Below are 15,645 nucleotides of genomic sequence, written 5' to 3' on the forward strand. Positions count from 1 at the left end.
ATTAGTCACAGGAATCATAAATACAGTGGTCAATGGCAGCCATTACTTTGTAAATTTTACATCCTGCAACTCTTTCTTCTCTTCAGTAGATTCCAGTTTTCTTGGGCAACCATACAGTTTTGACATACATGTCTGAATTAGTGGGACGGTGGTGATTCAAGTGGACTCAGCAGCAATCTACAAATTTATGAGATACAAGATTTTACTTAGGATAGCTTTCATGTTTAAAAATATATTGAGTAGTTATTCAATGACAGCATTTAGGCTTGGACAAGCATGGATAAATAACTGAAGCACATTGTGACAATTCTGTGTTTATTAATTTGATGGTTATCTTTTTTCAGCAATGCCAATCGGTCTTCCTCTAGGCCAGGGGTCTCCAACCTTTGAGCTACTCTGACAAAGAAAGGTGGCCAAGAGCTACTTGTGTTATATTATTAGTAACATTTATTTACATAGCTTATTGTCATAAACCAGTTTAATAAGCCATTTTTGTGTAAATGTTTGACAAAAAATTAATATCGAACAGTATTATTTTGCAATAACAACATAAGCAGCATGTTAATTGTTGAGTCAACTTGATTGATGGGTGTAATGAGGAGCCGGAGGCGGACTGTGTAGGATTCATGAGCAGTTTATTATTACAAAAACGAGGCAAGGATCAGAAAACTGGAAAACAACACACTCAATAAACAAAACCAAAGGCACAAAACAAGAACGGGGTTAGAGAAACAGGCAGTGGTCATACATAATAAGTCCAACACAAATAATGTAGCACGGCTTGGTATGTCAGCAAAAGAGGAATGATACTTTGCATGGTTTGCTGTGTGTGCAGTGCTTTTATGTCTGTGTAGAAAACCCGGAAGTGTGTTTCAAAACTTGGCAGAGGGCTCCCTCTGGTGTTCTGAATCTAGATGAGATGTGACGGCAGGCAGGTCTCGGGTGGCGGTTCTTCTACAGGAGCTCGTTGAATTTCCTCCACCAGGCTCCATTGAATAGGATCCAGAATAATGGATGACGGGAGGATGGGTTCAGGGTGAAGCCTGGACAGGGCGTCTGCTTTGCTGTTCTTGGACCCCGGGCGATACATGACAGAAAACTGAAATCATGAAAAAAAAATTGAGCCCACCGAGCTTGGTGTGGATTCAGGCGTTTGGCCCCACAGAGGTATTCCAGGGTGTGGTCTGTCAGGAAGAGGAAGGGATGCTGGCTCCCTTCTAACTAGTGTCTCCATTCCTCCAAGGCAGCCTTTATGGACAATAGTTCCCTGTTACCCACGTCGTAATCGGCCTCAGCTGTGGTTAGTTTTCTGGAATAATATGCACAGGGGTAAAGCTTGCCATGTTCACCATGACATTGGGATAAGACCACTTATTCTGCAGCTAGAAGCACCTACTTCTACCATGAAGGGGAGGTCTGGGTTAAGATGACAAGATCTGACGCAAGATCTGATCTGTAGTGAACCTGAGTTTGAGGTTGGAGAAGGCACTTCAGGCTAGATCAGACCATAGTACCTTTCTCCTAAATGGCCAGGTGTCTGGTCTATGAGTGGCAGCCACAACCACATTTCCCAGATCTGGGGTGCCATTGTGTTTTATTCCAAATCATGTCGGGGTCACCAAAACAATGTGGTAAAAATAATAATAATAATTCTTCCTCCTGAAGCTAATTTATCTCACACCAATCACCACATTCACCAGACTAGCTCAGTCAAACAAGCAAACTTAAACTAAATAAGAAAATGCCAGATACTACAGACTTGCTGCAGAGATGAGGTTTTATTGCAGTTAGCGCTGAGTATAAAATTACAAGGTGCTCACGTCATCAACCCCACAAACTTTAGTTTCAAAGTTCAGTGTCTATATCCATGTTTCTTATCACACATGATGACATCCGCCTAACTCCTCAAGTCGAAAAAGCTCCACCTATTTTTCTTTTGTGGAAAGTTTGGGGCTTTCCTAAACATCATCATATTCTACTTTCACATTCCCATTCAGCTTCAATATGAAACTTGAATGAGTGAAAAAAAGGGTGTCTTATACCCTATCATTATGTTTTTTTGCAATGTGAAACATTCTCATTTCATGTTGAGAAGACATCATTGGTATGTCAGAGTCACCATCCCTTTTCCATGTTAATTATTCTAAGCTTATGGCTAATTTGTGCATTTTGAATTATACTGTATGTTTTAGCTTTGAACTTGATTTTCTCCACACATTTATCAGTGTGCTTCAACATACACAGATTCTGCAGGTGTCCCACGGAACTAACAATGCTTTAAGCAATTTACTCTGGTTACGCAATTGTGATGCTTAATCATTACTTAACAGGTATTGTTACTGTACAGTCCAGAGCCATATTCAGTGCAATTTGGAAGAGCTGAGGGCACTTCCTGCAGGAAAGTTTTGTACAATTTTTATAAACTCACAATACACCTATGTTTGTGTCACTACTTTGGTTCCACCTAGGTAAAGAGAGACCTTTTATGGGCAGATGGAACACCATTTTCACACGGTTTGGCTATTACTACATTGTTGCATGCTATCACACTGGCAGCAAAACTTTTTGTCAAATGTTCAGCGCAAGACAGACAGTTCCTTTGCAAGTAGAGGGAACACTGCAGCAAATTAGGCAGCTAAACAATCAGCATTGGGGCACTCAAACATATTTGTAGTTGTGAAACCATATGGCAAACCCCATAAAAAAGGGGATTTAACCCTATCTAAGGCACAGGATGCTGCTTCTGTTTATGAAATCCCAAAATGGTAACAAAGGGGGCACCTAAAAATGACAAAGCAGGAATATGGTATGGTCCTTGAGGACATTTTGTGGCTCCTCTTTCACTACTTACCACTATGATTAATGATGCACATGGTCTGGACCAGGGGTCAGCAACCCGTAGCTCCAGAGCTGCATGTGGCTCTTTCATCCCTCCGCTGTGGCTCCCTGTGGCTTTGGAAAATAAGTAATGAGTATTTAATTTAAATTTATTTTATTTTAGTCCATTAGCTTTTTAAATGTAATTCTAAATTTAAAGATTATGGTGATCTTGTAACATTAAAATAAAACGTGTTTAATTTTTTGCCGCTCAAAATATGCGTCACAACCGCTGATGCGCGACACCTTCCTTGTCACTTCCCTGACCATCAATCCATTCCTATTGAACATGACTGCATTTGCAGGTGTAAGTCAACCCGATCTTGAGATGAAACTGGCCGACATAGCCGACAAAGATATACTATATTGCCAAAAGTATTCGCTCACCTGCCTTGACTCGCATATGAACTTAAGTGACATCCCATTCCTAATCCATAGGGTTCAATATGACGTCGGCCCACCCTTTGCAGCTATAACAGCTTCAACTCTTCTGGGAAGGCTGTCCACAAGGTTTAGGAGTGTGTTTATGGGAATTTTTGACCATTCTTCCAGAAGCGCATTTGTGAGGTCACACACTGATGTTGGACGAGAAGGCCTGGCTCTCAGTCTCCGCTCTAATTCATCCCAAAGGTGTTCTATCGGGTTGAGGTCAGGACTCTGTGCAGGCCAGTCAAGTTCATCCACACCAGACTCTGTCATCCATGTCTTTATGGACCTTGCTTTGTGCACTGGCGCACAGTCATGTTGGAAGAGGAAGGGGCCAGCTCCAAACTGATCCCACAAAGTTGGGAGCATGGAATTGTCCAAAATGTCTTGGTATGCTGAAGCATTCAGAGTTCCTTTCACTGGAACTAAGGGGCCAAGCCCAGCTCCTGATAAACAACCCCACACCATAATCCCCCCTCCACCAAACTTTACACTTGGCACAATGCAGTCAGACAAGTACTGTTCTCCTGGCAACCGCCAAACCCAGACTCGTCCATCAGATTGCCAGATGGAGAAGCGTGATTCGTCACTCCAGAGAACGTGTCTCCACTGCTCTAGAGTCCAGTGGCGGCATGCTTTACACCACTGCATCCGACGCTTTGCATTGCACTTGGTGATGTCTGGCTTGGATGCAGCTGCTCGGCCATGGAAACCCATTCCATGAAGCTCTTTGCGCACTGTTCTTGAGCTAATCTGAAGGCCACATGAAGTTTGGAGGTCTGTAGCGATTGACTCTGCAGAAAGTTGGCGACCTCTTCGCACTATGAGCCTCAGCATAGTATTTTATTTGAAAGTAATCTTCAACCCAGTGTCTTTTTTTTGGAGTTCAAAATGTTTTTGTTGAGGTAACTTGTGTTTGTGGAGGTTGTGATGCTAAAGTTGGCTTTCATGTTTTTGTGCAGAGAAGTTATTCCGAGGTTTGGAATTCTGGATAAAATTAGCTCTGAGAGTGGCAGTCATTTTGTAAATAATGTGATTTGAAGAGTATTTCAGTACTTGGGAATAAGGCGCAGATTACAGTGTGTTTTTTCATCCACAGTTGCAGGGAATGGTGGAAAGAGTTAACAGAATATTGAAGGCAAAACTGGCAAATCAAAAAAAAGATTTGTAAAGCTGGAAAGATGAATTGGGTGCAAGCTTTGCCACCTAGCTTTGTATGAGTATGAGAATGCAAACTAATGGCTTAACGCATCTAACCCCACATGAAATGCTTACTGGCCAGCCTATGCCTATAACCTTTTTATGAAGACCTTATAAAAGGTACTCAACTTGAGCAGTTTCAAGGTGACAAGTGCAATTATGTGAAGAACCTGACTGAAACGAAGCTATATTCCAACAGGTAAAAGGTGCCTCTAAAGGACAAGTGAAATTGATGAAGAACTAAGAACAGTACAGCCAAGAGACTGGGTGTACATCAAAATCTTCAAAAGAAGGTAGAATGGTCCCAGAATGGTTGGGGCATTTAAAGTGGTTAGCTACACCTACAGCAGTGAAAGCAGAAGAATCACTGTATTAGGGTACCAGACCAAAGGACATCAGAGGAAGGTGTGAGAGGTGTGAGAGTTCAAGGACAGGAGCAGGACCTTTTTAAGATACTTTGAAGAGTAAAGCCAACTTTAGCATCACAAGCTCCACAAACACACAAGTTACCTCAACTCAAAAGAACCAGAACACCACATGTGGGAGAGTACCCCACCATTGGTGGAGGAGTGGCAGCAGGAAGAAGAAGAGGACCCAGAGGAATTGCCAGCAACATAAGAAAAGCAGGATGAAGCAGGATTGCTTCCAAAATGATAGTGAGAATTTGAGAACAAAGGGAACATGGAGAAGGAGGACAAAGCAAAATTGCTGACATGTGAAGAGAAGAAGGGAGACCACAAACATTCTACATGTACAAACTTTGAGTTACTGATATTTGCAACGTTGCCAGCAATAAGAACAAGGTTATGAACAACTATGCTTATGCCTAAAATGAACAAGAATGGAACTGCTGCTCCAGGCCATATAAATAAGCTATCAGTGAAAATAACTGTGTAAACTAAACTGGGAAAACCAGGCAACAAAAAGTATTCAATAATACATAATATATAAATATATATATAAATATAAATAAATAAATAATATATAATCTGTTCTTTTCCACTCTACATTAGGAGTTTCTTATTTTAGCTGCTTTCTAGACATTCTAGACAAGTAACAACACCTTCTAGCATGATCAGCGCACATCTCACTTACATACACTACTCACAAAAAGTTAAGGATATTTGGCTTTTGGGTGAAATTTATGGAAAATGTAAAAAGTTCACATTACAGTGATATTATATCATGAAAGAAGGGCATTTAAGTAGAAGCATACAATGGTGATTTCCTCATCTCAAACAATTTATTGAAACAAAAGACAACAACAGTGGTGGGTATACCACAACAAAAAATGTCAATGTCTCAATAATTTGTCATGTGCCCTGTTCACGAATCGACTGTCTGCTGAGGCATGGCATTCCACTCTTCTTGAAGGGCGGCCCTCAGGTCATTGAGGTTCTGGGGTGCAGGGTTATGAGCCTCTACACGGCGACTCAGTTGATCCCATAGGTTTTGTATGGGATTCAGGTCTGGAGAAAGTGCAGGCCACGCCATTTGAGGTACCCCAGCCTTCACCAGCCATTCCCTAATGATGCGACTGTCGGAGAAAAAATAATATACCCAGCTTTGAATTATATACCTAGCTTTAAAAGTAGCTTAAGTAATAATGTACTCAATGCTCTAAGCTCTGACTTAGCAATATTCTGCCTAAGAGTAGTGTGTATCTATCAAGAATTATTTAGCCATTGATTAAGTAGTTAACTTTGATTAATAATAGCTATTATAATCAGATATAGCCTCATAGTCTTTATAATAATCATGCAGAATTATTAATGGCAGCATGCTAGCATAATAACCACACTGGGACTGAAGAAACAGAAAAGAGGAGAGATTTATTGAAACATTAGGAGTTACAACTCAGTCAGCCAGCCTATCCAATGGGATCAGTGGGACCAGGGGGTCAGTTGTAGAAGACGGAATCTCGGGATCCTGAGGAGAAGTTGGAGAGTAATCAGTGGGAGAAGTTGGGGGCGAATAGTCAGGAGAAGACTGAGGAATATCATGAACACTGTAAGGCATAGGCACAAATTCAGGAGAAAGTTGGGGGATGTCAGGGGAATTAGGAGATGAAGAAGTGTCAGAGGAAGAATCATTAGAGGAGATCTCAACAGGGAAATCCTCAGTCTGGACGCCTTGAGAGGTGGTCCGTGTCCAATGCCAATAGAAGGTCTGAGTAGACTGATCACAGGTTGTGGGGTGAAATTGGGTGCTCTGATCAAGACAGACGGTATCTCTCACGATATGGTGAGCGAGGTAAGGAGACTCAGGAATAGAGGATTCAGATAGGTGCTCCAGGAAACCAGTAAGTTCAATGGCCAGACAGGATAGCTGATACTGGCGATAGCGTCGCAGAGCACCTCTGGGACTTCTCCGGAAGATAGTGTGGCGGGCTGACTGAGCTAGGAAAAAATAATGGGAAATGGGAAGAGATGAGTGAAGATGAGTGAAGTGCATATTGCGTGACTATGTAGTCAGTAAAAGAGAGCGTGTACTAAGGCAAAAGGAACACAGTGTGGGAAGTAGGCCAGGTCACTGTGACATGACAGTGATAGGCAGGTAGAGGAGACAATAGCATTGGAATACTAGCAACCAACAGTGATGAAAAGAGAAAAGGATATGAGGCAGCTTAATGGCACAGCTTATTTTAAAAAATAGTAAATAAAACTTAGATCAAGTAGGTAGAGGGAAAAGTCATCATGACATAGAGGAAGAGAGCAAGGTACTTACACATTGTTGGGGGGGGGCAATGCGCGAGGTCAGGATGAGCTGAGGAAGCACCTTTAAGAGGTGACGGTCAAATGAAGTCAATAAGGAAGTGGCGCCTATAAGTAAGCTTAAACTTTAGACTTAGCCTAAAAATAAGGGGAGGATGGTATCAATTTAGGGGCGGTATCGGGACAAATGTGAAAATAATGGGAACTGGGAAACGTATGTAAACTAAGAAAGGAGGGACTAAAGTAGCCATACACTGAATATAATGGGAAATTGCTGGAAATATTTAAATTAGAGAAAAGGAGGCGCCCCGGGGCGCCTGGGTATAAGTAGAGGGGACTTTTTCGGGGTCAGAGAGACCAGCTGCTCTCTTCAGATATGCATGTTGTTGACTGCATGGCTGAATAAAGAAACCCGCTTCTTCTCATCTGTTGACTGAGATCTCTTTTATTTCGGCTAAGTTTTATAGCTTGTGGAGGTCACTGGGAAAGCTAAGAGAAATAGATACAAACAAAAATTCCACCCTGTGATATGTCCACTCGGAGGGGGGCTCTGAGTTCCGACACGACCTCAATGAGCTGGAGCATTGTTGTCCATGAAGATGAAATTAGATCTGTGTTGTTCATGCAGGGGCACAATGACAGGATTAATTATGTTATTCAGGCAGTATTGGCTTGTCACTGTACCATTCACAAGATGTAGGGCAGTTCTGTATTGAGTAGACACACCTGCCCAGACTGTAACACCACCACAACAGTGGCTGATGCATAGCGCTCTCCTTGACGTCTCCAACATTATTGGCAGCCATCATTTCTGCTCATCGTGAATCAACTTTCATCAGAGAACAGCACTGAGGCCCACTGGTCCCTCGTCCAGTGTAAATGCTCCCTGGCCCAACGCCTGTGCCTGGTGGTATGGTCAGGTACCCTTGCAGATCATCTAGCACGCAGACCACGCTGATGTAAACAGTTTTGAATGGTCTGACCTGACACTTGGGTGCTTCTCACCTCCCTTAAACGTGCCTGGAGTTGAGTGGCATTCATCATCCGGTTCCGCAGGGCACTGTTCACAATGAAGCGGTCATCAAAGTAGGATGTGGCCAAAGGACATCCACTATGCCTTTCTGTGACTCTTCCAGTCTCTCTGTATCTCTGTCGCAACCTGCTGATGAAACTCTGTGACACTCTAAGCTCAGTGGCAACTTCCCTCTGAGAACATCCTGTTTGAAGCCTTGCAATGGTGAGGTACTGTTGATCAGTTGTTAGGTGTTGTCTTGTTCTCATGATGTCAAAATGTGAACAGCATGATGAAGAGGACTGTTTAAATACCAATTCTAATTGAACCAGAAAATTTATTGCTCGATTCATGGATCAAACACCAGTTGTGAATTTTGCCGTTAAGCACCTTGTTAGAGAACAGCAAGTTATACAAAAAGTACTGAAATACTGAACAGTTGGACATGTGCATTCAAAAGTGTAGAGAAGGTCAAATTAAGTTCACCTGTAAAGGTTATAGTGCATTTTAGGTGCATCCTGAAATTTCACCCGGAACCCGAATATCCTTAACTTTTTGTGAGTAGTGTATGTAAAACATGGAAAAAAACATGCACTGTATATTAATTCTTGTTTTATGTATTTTGTCATAAATTTTCTCACTGAAAAATAAAAATGAAGCATCACAATATTAAGTGATATTACAAATATATACAAAACAGGTGAGATTATTAAATAAAATTAAAAATTAAATTAAAGAAAAATGAACACTTGGAGCTTTCAATTTCAAATTTCATTTAACACTAAAATACGTCTTGGACCCTAACCATTCAAATCATAATTTGGCAGAATTGCTAAATGGCTAGAGGAAGGAAGAATAATGGCTAGAAAAGAAACCCAACTCATAAAGAAACCCAACTCATCTCTCTTTTCTATGCCATCACATTTTCCTTCCCCAACAATGAAGGCATCCTGGGGTTTTGAACTTTGTGTCCACCACTGACTGTGTCAACAAATGGCTTTGTTTTGATTAATGTCTCAAATGGGCAAGAATGATAGGCTATTAGTGTAGGACTGGCTAAACTCCCAATCGGTGAAACAATTTTACCACCTTGAATTATGATTCAAAGTATGATTCCTTTTTTCACTGAATAAAAATATGAATACAACCTTCTAGTACTATGTGCAATAAACATATAGCCCTAGTATTTATTTCAATGGAACATTGATGCAGCTCTCCCCCTCGGACACCAACTTTCAGTGAAAATCAATAATCATAAAATATGTACTTCTCATCCACTTGTTCTTTCTTGGGCAGTTATATAAAATATCTTTACTCAGTATCTGTATCAAGTTTCTTCACAAGAGTTTGTACTTCCCCTTAGAGCACACAGGGTTTTTTTTAATACAGTTAAAAGAGCTCTGTGGTATCATGTTTTTGCATTACTGCTTAAGAAACCAGATTCCCAACAATTTCCTAGAAATAATCTTGCACTGTAAAAAAAAAACATTTCTTGAAAATAAAACTTTAATAAAACATCAAAACATGACTTTAGAGTAGACAGAACATCTCTGCTGAAATTAAATAAAGTAAAATTACTTTCTAATACAAACATGCAAAAATGCAAAAAATGGAATGATTTAATTTATTTTAAAACAAAACTTCTTATCTGTTGAGAAGTAAATGGTCTCTTGAAGTTTTGGGGACCTTGGAAGTTCTTTGACTTTTGCTGAATTTTAAAGATGTTAAATTTTTTTGCCATTCTTCCAGAATGTGAAACTTCTGGAAGTGTTAGCCTTTACAGGGAGTTTTCCTGTAATATTTTTGGCAGGAAATTGGCAGATGGGAGCTGTGTGTGTGTGTGTTTGATATGTGATAAGGTCCACATTTACACATACACAATTACCAAAAAAAAAAGGACAAAAACAGTTGAGGTTTTAATCACATTAAGAATTTCTAGTTGGGAAGGATAGTCTAGTTATAGTATAATCGTTTTATTATGTGTGTGTGAGAGAAAGAGAAATTGACATTTCTTATGAGGTTCTTTATATACACTGCATCCTAACACAGAACATCCCATAACACGAAGAACCCAATCTTTAAAATCAGGTATGAGAATTAGCTCAAGAAACTTTAGACTGACTCGTTTTTATAATTAACTAATATGTGATCCTGTAATTTCACAAACACCAAACCTTAAATACAGTTTGAATCATGACTTCAAGCTTCTACAGTTAATGAGTGCCTCATTTCTGATATGATTAAATTTTGCCTGGGGTGATTAGGTCTCATGAACAAAAGGCAAATTTCTTAAAGTACTGTGAACAATATCAAGGACATGATGCACAGAAAATGTACACTACTGTTGCTGACAGCTGTGCCACAGCAACATTTAAAGCTAAAATTAGTTTAAAAATCTTACTGCACTTTTGGATCTTCAATGTCACATGCACTTTTGTGCCTGCCACCAATAAACACAGTGCAGCAAATTAATTTCTGAAAATGGTAATAGTACACAAACATGAAAAAATTGTCTTCAGGTCAATGTGTAACTTTTAACATTTTCTTTTTGTCTAATATCTCATTTTACAGATGTTAAGGAACAATTTGCGTCTGAGGGACAGGAGACAATAGCACCAAGTTAGAAGACAGAAAAACTTTGCAGGATAGACATTTCTTCTGGCTTTATGAATTTCTATGAAATCGATTGTCTTGATCCCCAACCCACTCTTGCCATAACATACCAAAAGCATGCATATTCATTTTCATAATTCTACATACTATATATACTGTGTCTTACAATAGACAAAGCCTAGATTGTGTGAAAGTATGACTAAGATTTGTAAAAAGAAAAAAAAAAGAATTCAAAAACAAATTTTACATTAAGTAGTGTGTAACAAAAAAATTTTGTTTTAAGGTTTCCAATTGCTTTCTCTAAGAGTGGGGTACTTCTATCAAAACCTATATTTATATCTTGATCCTTACAATGGAATACTGACAAATTTTAATTCCAGAACAGTTTGTTTTAATATTTTTTAAATATTTTTTTAAATTAATATTTAATAAGTGGTTTACTTCTGTTAACTTCTGTACTGTTTTACTAGAGCAAAGAGAAAAGCACTCAAAACTCTTAAATTCCATTATTACTTGTTTTGACCATTTCTGATTTCTTCAGTGATATATTCTATATCTAGGCATGCTCTGTTCTGGGCTGACTCTGGCCCTTGGCTGAGTGTGTGTCACCATTTGTTTATGACCTCATCTTATTACCATGATATCCTTTGTTTTGTCCTAGAAATTCTTTCTGTTCTGTTTTGAAAACATGTGCTGAACACAGACACTCAGTAACAGTTCTGTCTTCCATATCTTAAATAGGCCTTTTCGTAATAAACTCACAAAACTGCCAGTGAACACGTCAACCACCACGTCTGTTTCTGCTGACGTCTTTTGTTTACCTACAGATAATAATGAAGATTATACCTTTCTTCTGTATAAATACTCCCTGTTTATCTCATTAAATTTCGAAGAGTTTTGCTATTCAGTCACGGTCTCTGTGTGGTTCTTTAGCATCTCTTCCCTGAATTCAGCTCTAGAGGCAGCAGCAACAGCAGCGAGACTCAGGATTTTCTCCAAGTGAACCCGAAAATTCTAACATTCAGTCACCATTGCCTCATACTTAAATTCATCCAGAATTAAAATAAAGACATGAGAGAGAGATGAGAGGGAGACATGAGAAAATAAAAGACATGAGAAAGAAAACACTGTTGTACTTACAGTTGTCACCTCCCTTTTTAAAAAATGTTTTAAGAAATTTCAGACTGCCTCAACCCAGATTCCACTCCACGGTACACATCAGAAAGAGCTTGTTCCCAAAACTGGCTTAAATATCATAGAGAAATATGTTTAATTCAATTCAGTTTTATTTGTAGAGTGATTTTAACAATGGATGGTCTCAAAGCAGCCTTTCCAAACATTTAGAAAACTAAACAAATAACTTTAATAAATGATTATAATAAATGATGTGAGCAGCAGCAAGACATCAAGGATCATCACTGAACAAAGGGTACACGTGACTGTGATTACCATTTGAACAAAAGTATCACCCGACCATTTGTGTGTTAACATCTGCAACAATACGAAGTCAAGGTGTACGTGGCCATGATTACCATTTAAGGACATCCTGCTAGACAGTAGGATCACCTGGCCATTTGGGTGATACTCATTTAAAGCGAAACCCCATTTAAATTACAAACAGGAAAAATAGTATAAAATATTTGAGCAGGATGTGTTAACTTTAACAACAAATCTAATCACCGAAGATAAGTTTTGTATGTTAACGCACGTCAAAAATTGCAGCTAATGTGGGTTGATGTAGGCCAACTGACCAGTAGTTATGGTAGCTCACGCTAGTTGACCAGAATCTAAAAATCTAACTCGCTATTATATAACGAAAAACAACTAAAACTGGCTACATAAAATATCACTAATGACTAGATTCATAATAGGTCTGCTTATGTAATGACTCTAGATGAATGCAGTCATTTCATCAACTTACCAGCGAGTGTGTTTGGGAATCACTGAAATGAACGCAGTTAAGTGCTGGAACAAGTCAGTGGATGGTTTGCCCCACGACATGCGTCATTTCCGCATTCTCCGACTACAACAGAAGTCCACAGCAGTGTCGCAACTATCTTTTACGCTAATATTAAACAGTATATTGAATCTGTAGTTGATTGCACTAATCAAAAAAATGTGAAAACATATAACATGTGTAAGCTTTACAATGTTTAGGTATGATTCAAGTCTTTTTTATTTATTTGTTTTTCTTTCATTATTGTTTGTATCCCCCTGGCTTTTTGATTAGTTGTATGCACAAGAGTTTCACTTGTTGTATATAGTTTTTATATTTTTTTCTATTTATAAAATAAAGTAAAATTAAATAAAACTCTCTTTTACGCTCTGAACTAGCCTGCATACCGGTTTCCTCCATACTTCCTGTGTCTCCAACCAGCTGACATCCTCGTGACAAGCTGGTGGTTGGCTCATGCGCACACTTGCGCTTTGTGTAAACTGAACATGGCGCCGTCCTGACTTTTATTACTGAGCAAAGCGCAGTTGTCAATGCTCAGCGGCACAATTTTCGAAAAAAGGACTGAAACGTTTACGCATTTTGGAAGACTGGGGGTACAGGGACGCAAACAAGTCACATCTGGTATTAACCCCTCAGGTAAAATGATTCTCTTAAGACTATATTTTCTTAGCCACGGGTAGCTAGCAGTACTTGATACACTGATGCACCGTTTGCTAATGTCATTTCTCTCTACTGGGTATCCGTATTACAACCTAGTATAAACTGTATTGAAAGATGGCAGGTGAAGGATAATCAAGCCTTAAGAATTATATTACATTTTGCTTTTCTTTTTATTTTGTGTTTTTAAACCATGGAACTCACCTGACTAGCTACTTAACATACTTTAACGTAATATACAGGCCAGACGCCCTCACACATTATTTAAACTAGTTGACATTTAGGGTTATTTAATCGTAGCGTTGTTTTTATATGAAATTTGTTCATATTCATTTAAAAGGCCTGAAGTTGAACTTGATGCAGTCGATTGTCTATTTAGTTGCAAGCTCGCCGCAGGTAGTTCTAATTCAGCGTGATTGCGTAAAACGTCAGCCCTAAAATGGGTTAATTTTTAAAATATATCAGCCTAGTTTAAATCATACTCGGAAAGTAATGCAAGCTATCTGTTTTGATATAGATATTTCGACGAGATAAAGTTGTTCCTGATGAGCGTCAGCGCCCTCTTTGCTCTGCTGCCAGATGAGTAGAGACGGTTTGACAATCTGTGTAGACCATTTCAGCGGCTGTTCGTGGGTTTACGGAAGTGGCGTCTTTGGTCCTTGAATGTTTCCGGTTAGTTGTTGCGCACATTCGAAACATCGGCGGGAGGCCGTTTATCCACACTGATATTACGATCGTTCATTTAATTGTGCGAAAAATGTTAAACAGTTAAATTGGGACCGTGTTGTTCAGTTGTTGAATGCTCTCCAAGACCCGTAACTAAAGAACTTTAGGAAATTAAAGTGTTTAGATTTACACAAAAAAAAACAAGTTAATGTCTGTCACTGGCTTTGGTTTAATCAAAAGCAAAATTGCATTATATATGTACTAATCTACTTTTATTAACAAGTATATATTCTCTGACAATAACAAATACTGAATTGTATGCACCTTCTTGTTTATTCATGACCACACAAGTCTCAGATGTTACAGATAGAGCATTTAAGCCCCCGTCTCACACACTGTTCCACAGCAATATGGCAACATCATCTAAGTTTCAGAGGCATTTCGGAATGTGTAAAATAATTACCTTTGACGAAGGTAATAATAGCACATTTTTTATAAGGCATATGGTTAATGATGTAATTTACTATTTGCATAGACATAGAGACTGAGCCAGCCATAAAAGTGGAATGTCCACTAAGATCATCCCCAACGACCTTATCAAGGAACCATGCGGAGTAAGTTCTTGATATTGTTTGACTTGCTCCAACTTCACCACAGACAGGACATGTCATCCACACTATATGAGCAGATGTTCCAAACTTTTCTGCTTACAAAATAGTTTTAAGCATCCAGACTGCAATAAGCTTTTACAGCTTCTCGCATACAGACACACTCAGTTTCAACTAGATAATAATACACATCTGGATAACGGTTTAGACTGAAAAGTTGTTGCCTTAACGTCTTATGTAGAGGGTTCAGTAATTCCAATTGATCATTTACTTTGAATTTTTGCAAGTACCTTAACTGTTCTCTTTGAACCAGGCTTAAAAAGTATGCAGTTGTCGTTGACAGATCTGTGATATAAAAATGGCACCACCAGAAATGCTTCAGGTCCAGACATGTGCAGTAGCATTGCAATGCATTTGTTGTTTGTTTATGCTCTTGAAATGGTTTATATTGATGTTTTGTTCATCAAATTGCTGTATTTTCTTAAAAAGTAATACTACGATAAAGTATTATTTGCTTCCTGAATGTGGAACTGTTTTTGTACTTGTATGTTCAGGAGATTCAACAATATTTCAGGACACCATTATTTTTCTGTTAAAATCATGTTATTGTTTCATGTTAAAATCATGTATGTCTGTGCATTTGTTAGAGATTTTGTTTTCAGAAATGATTTTGGAATGTTTTCAAAAATCCAGTTTTTGTACAAAACAACCTATTTATGTTTTTTAGTCATATGCTTTGGTTGTCTACAGGCTTCAGTTATGGAGGTCTGTTTATAAAGCCCTGTTTCAATTCCAAGCATGTCCTTGAATGCAAGTTAAAGTCTGTATCTATAGATTCTAATTCAACAAAGAGAAAATAATCACAGATCAAGATAATCTTCCAATTTCTCTGTAAACTGATTTGCAATGTTAAGG

At 38.8% G+C, this 15,645-nt stretch overlaps 1 protein-coding gene and 1 long non-coding RNA gene across 6 annotated transcripts in view; one reads left to right on the forward strand and one right to left on the reverse strand.

The window, feature by feature from the left end:
- Positions 1 to 618: 618 nt before the first annotated feature.
- LOC131343906 (uncharacterized) lies at positions 619 to 13,180 on the reverse strand. The gene is made up of 2 exons (XR_009203258.1): positions 12,764 to 13,180; positions 619 to 12,087 (listed from the first exon to the last, which is right to left on the reverse strand). It is a non-coding gene; the product is annotated as an uncharacterized LOC131343906 (long non-coding RNA).
- A 97-nt stretch (positions 13,181 to 13,277) lies between these two features.
- LOC131343903 (dnaJ homolog subfamily C member 13-like) overlaps positions 13,278 to 15,645 on the forward strand; it is a 126,755-nt gene continuing 124,387 nt past the window's right edge. For 4 of the 5 annotated variants that reach the window (XM_058375767.1, XM_058375762.1, XM_058375766.1 and 1 more), the window contains exon 1: positions 13,278 to 13,435. The gene's annotated coding sequence lies outside the window, so the exon portion shown is untranslated. Of the gene's footprint in view, positions 13,436 to 13,973; positions 14,129 to 15,645 lie in introns of all 5 variants that reach the window. The other variant, XM_058375765.1, reaches the window with a different exon arrangement.

This window comes from Hemibagrus wyckioides, linkage group LG23 (genome assembly GCF_019097595.1).
Source record: "Hemibagrus wyckioides isolate EC202008001 linkage group LG23, SWU_Hwy_1.0, whole genome shotgun sequence".
Taxonomy (NCBI): domain Eukaryota; kingdom Metazoa; phylum Chordata; class Actinopteri; order Siluriformes; family Bagridae; genus Hemibagrus; species Hemibagrus wyckioides.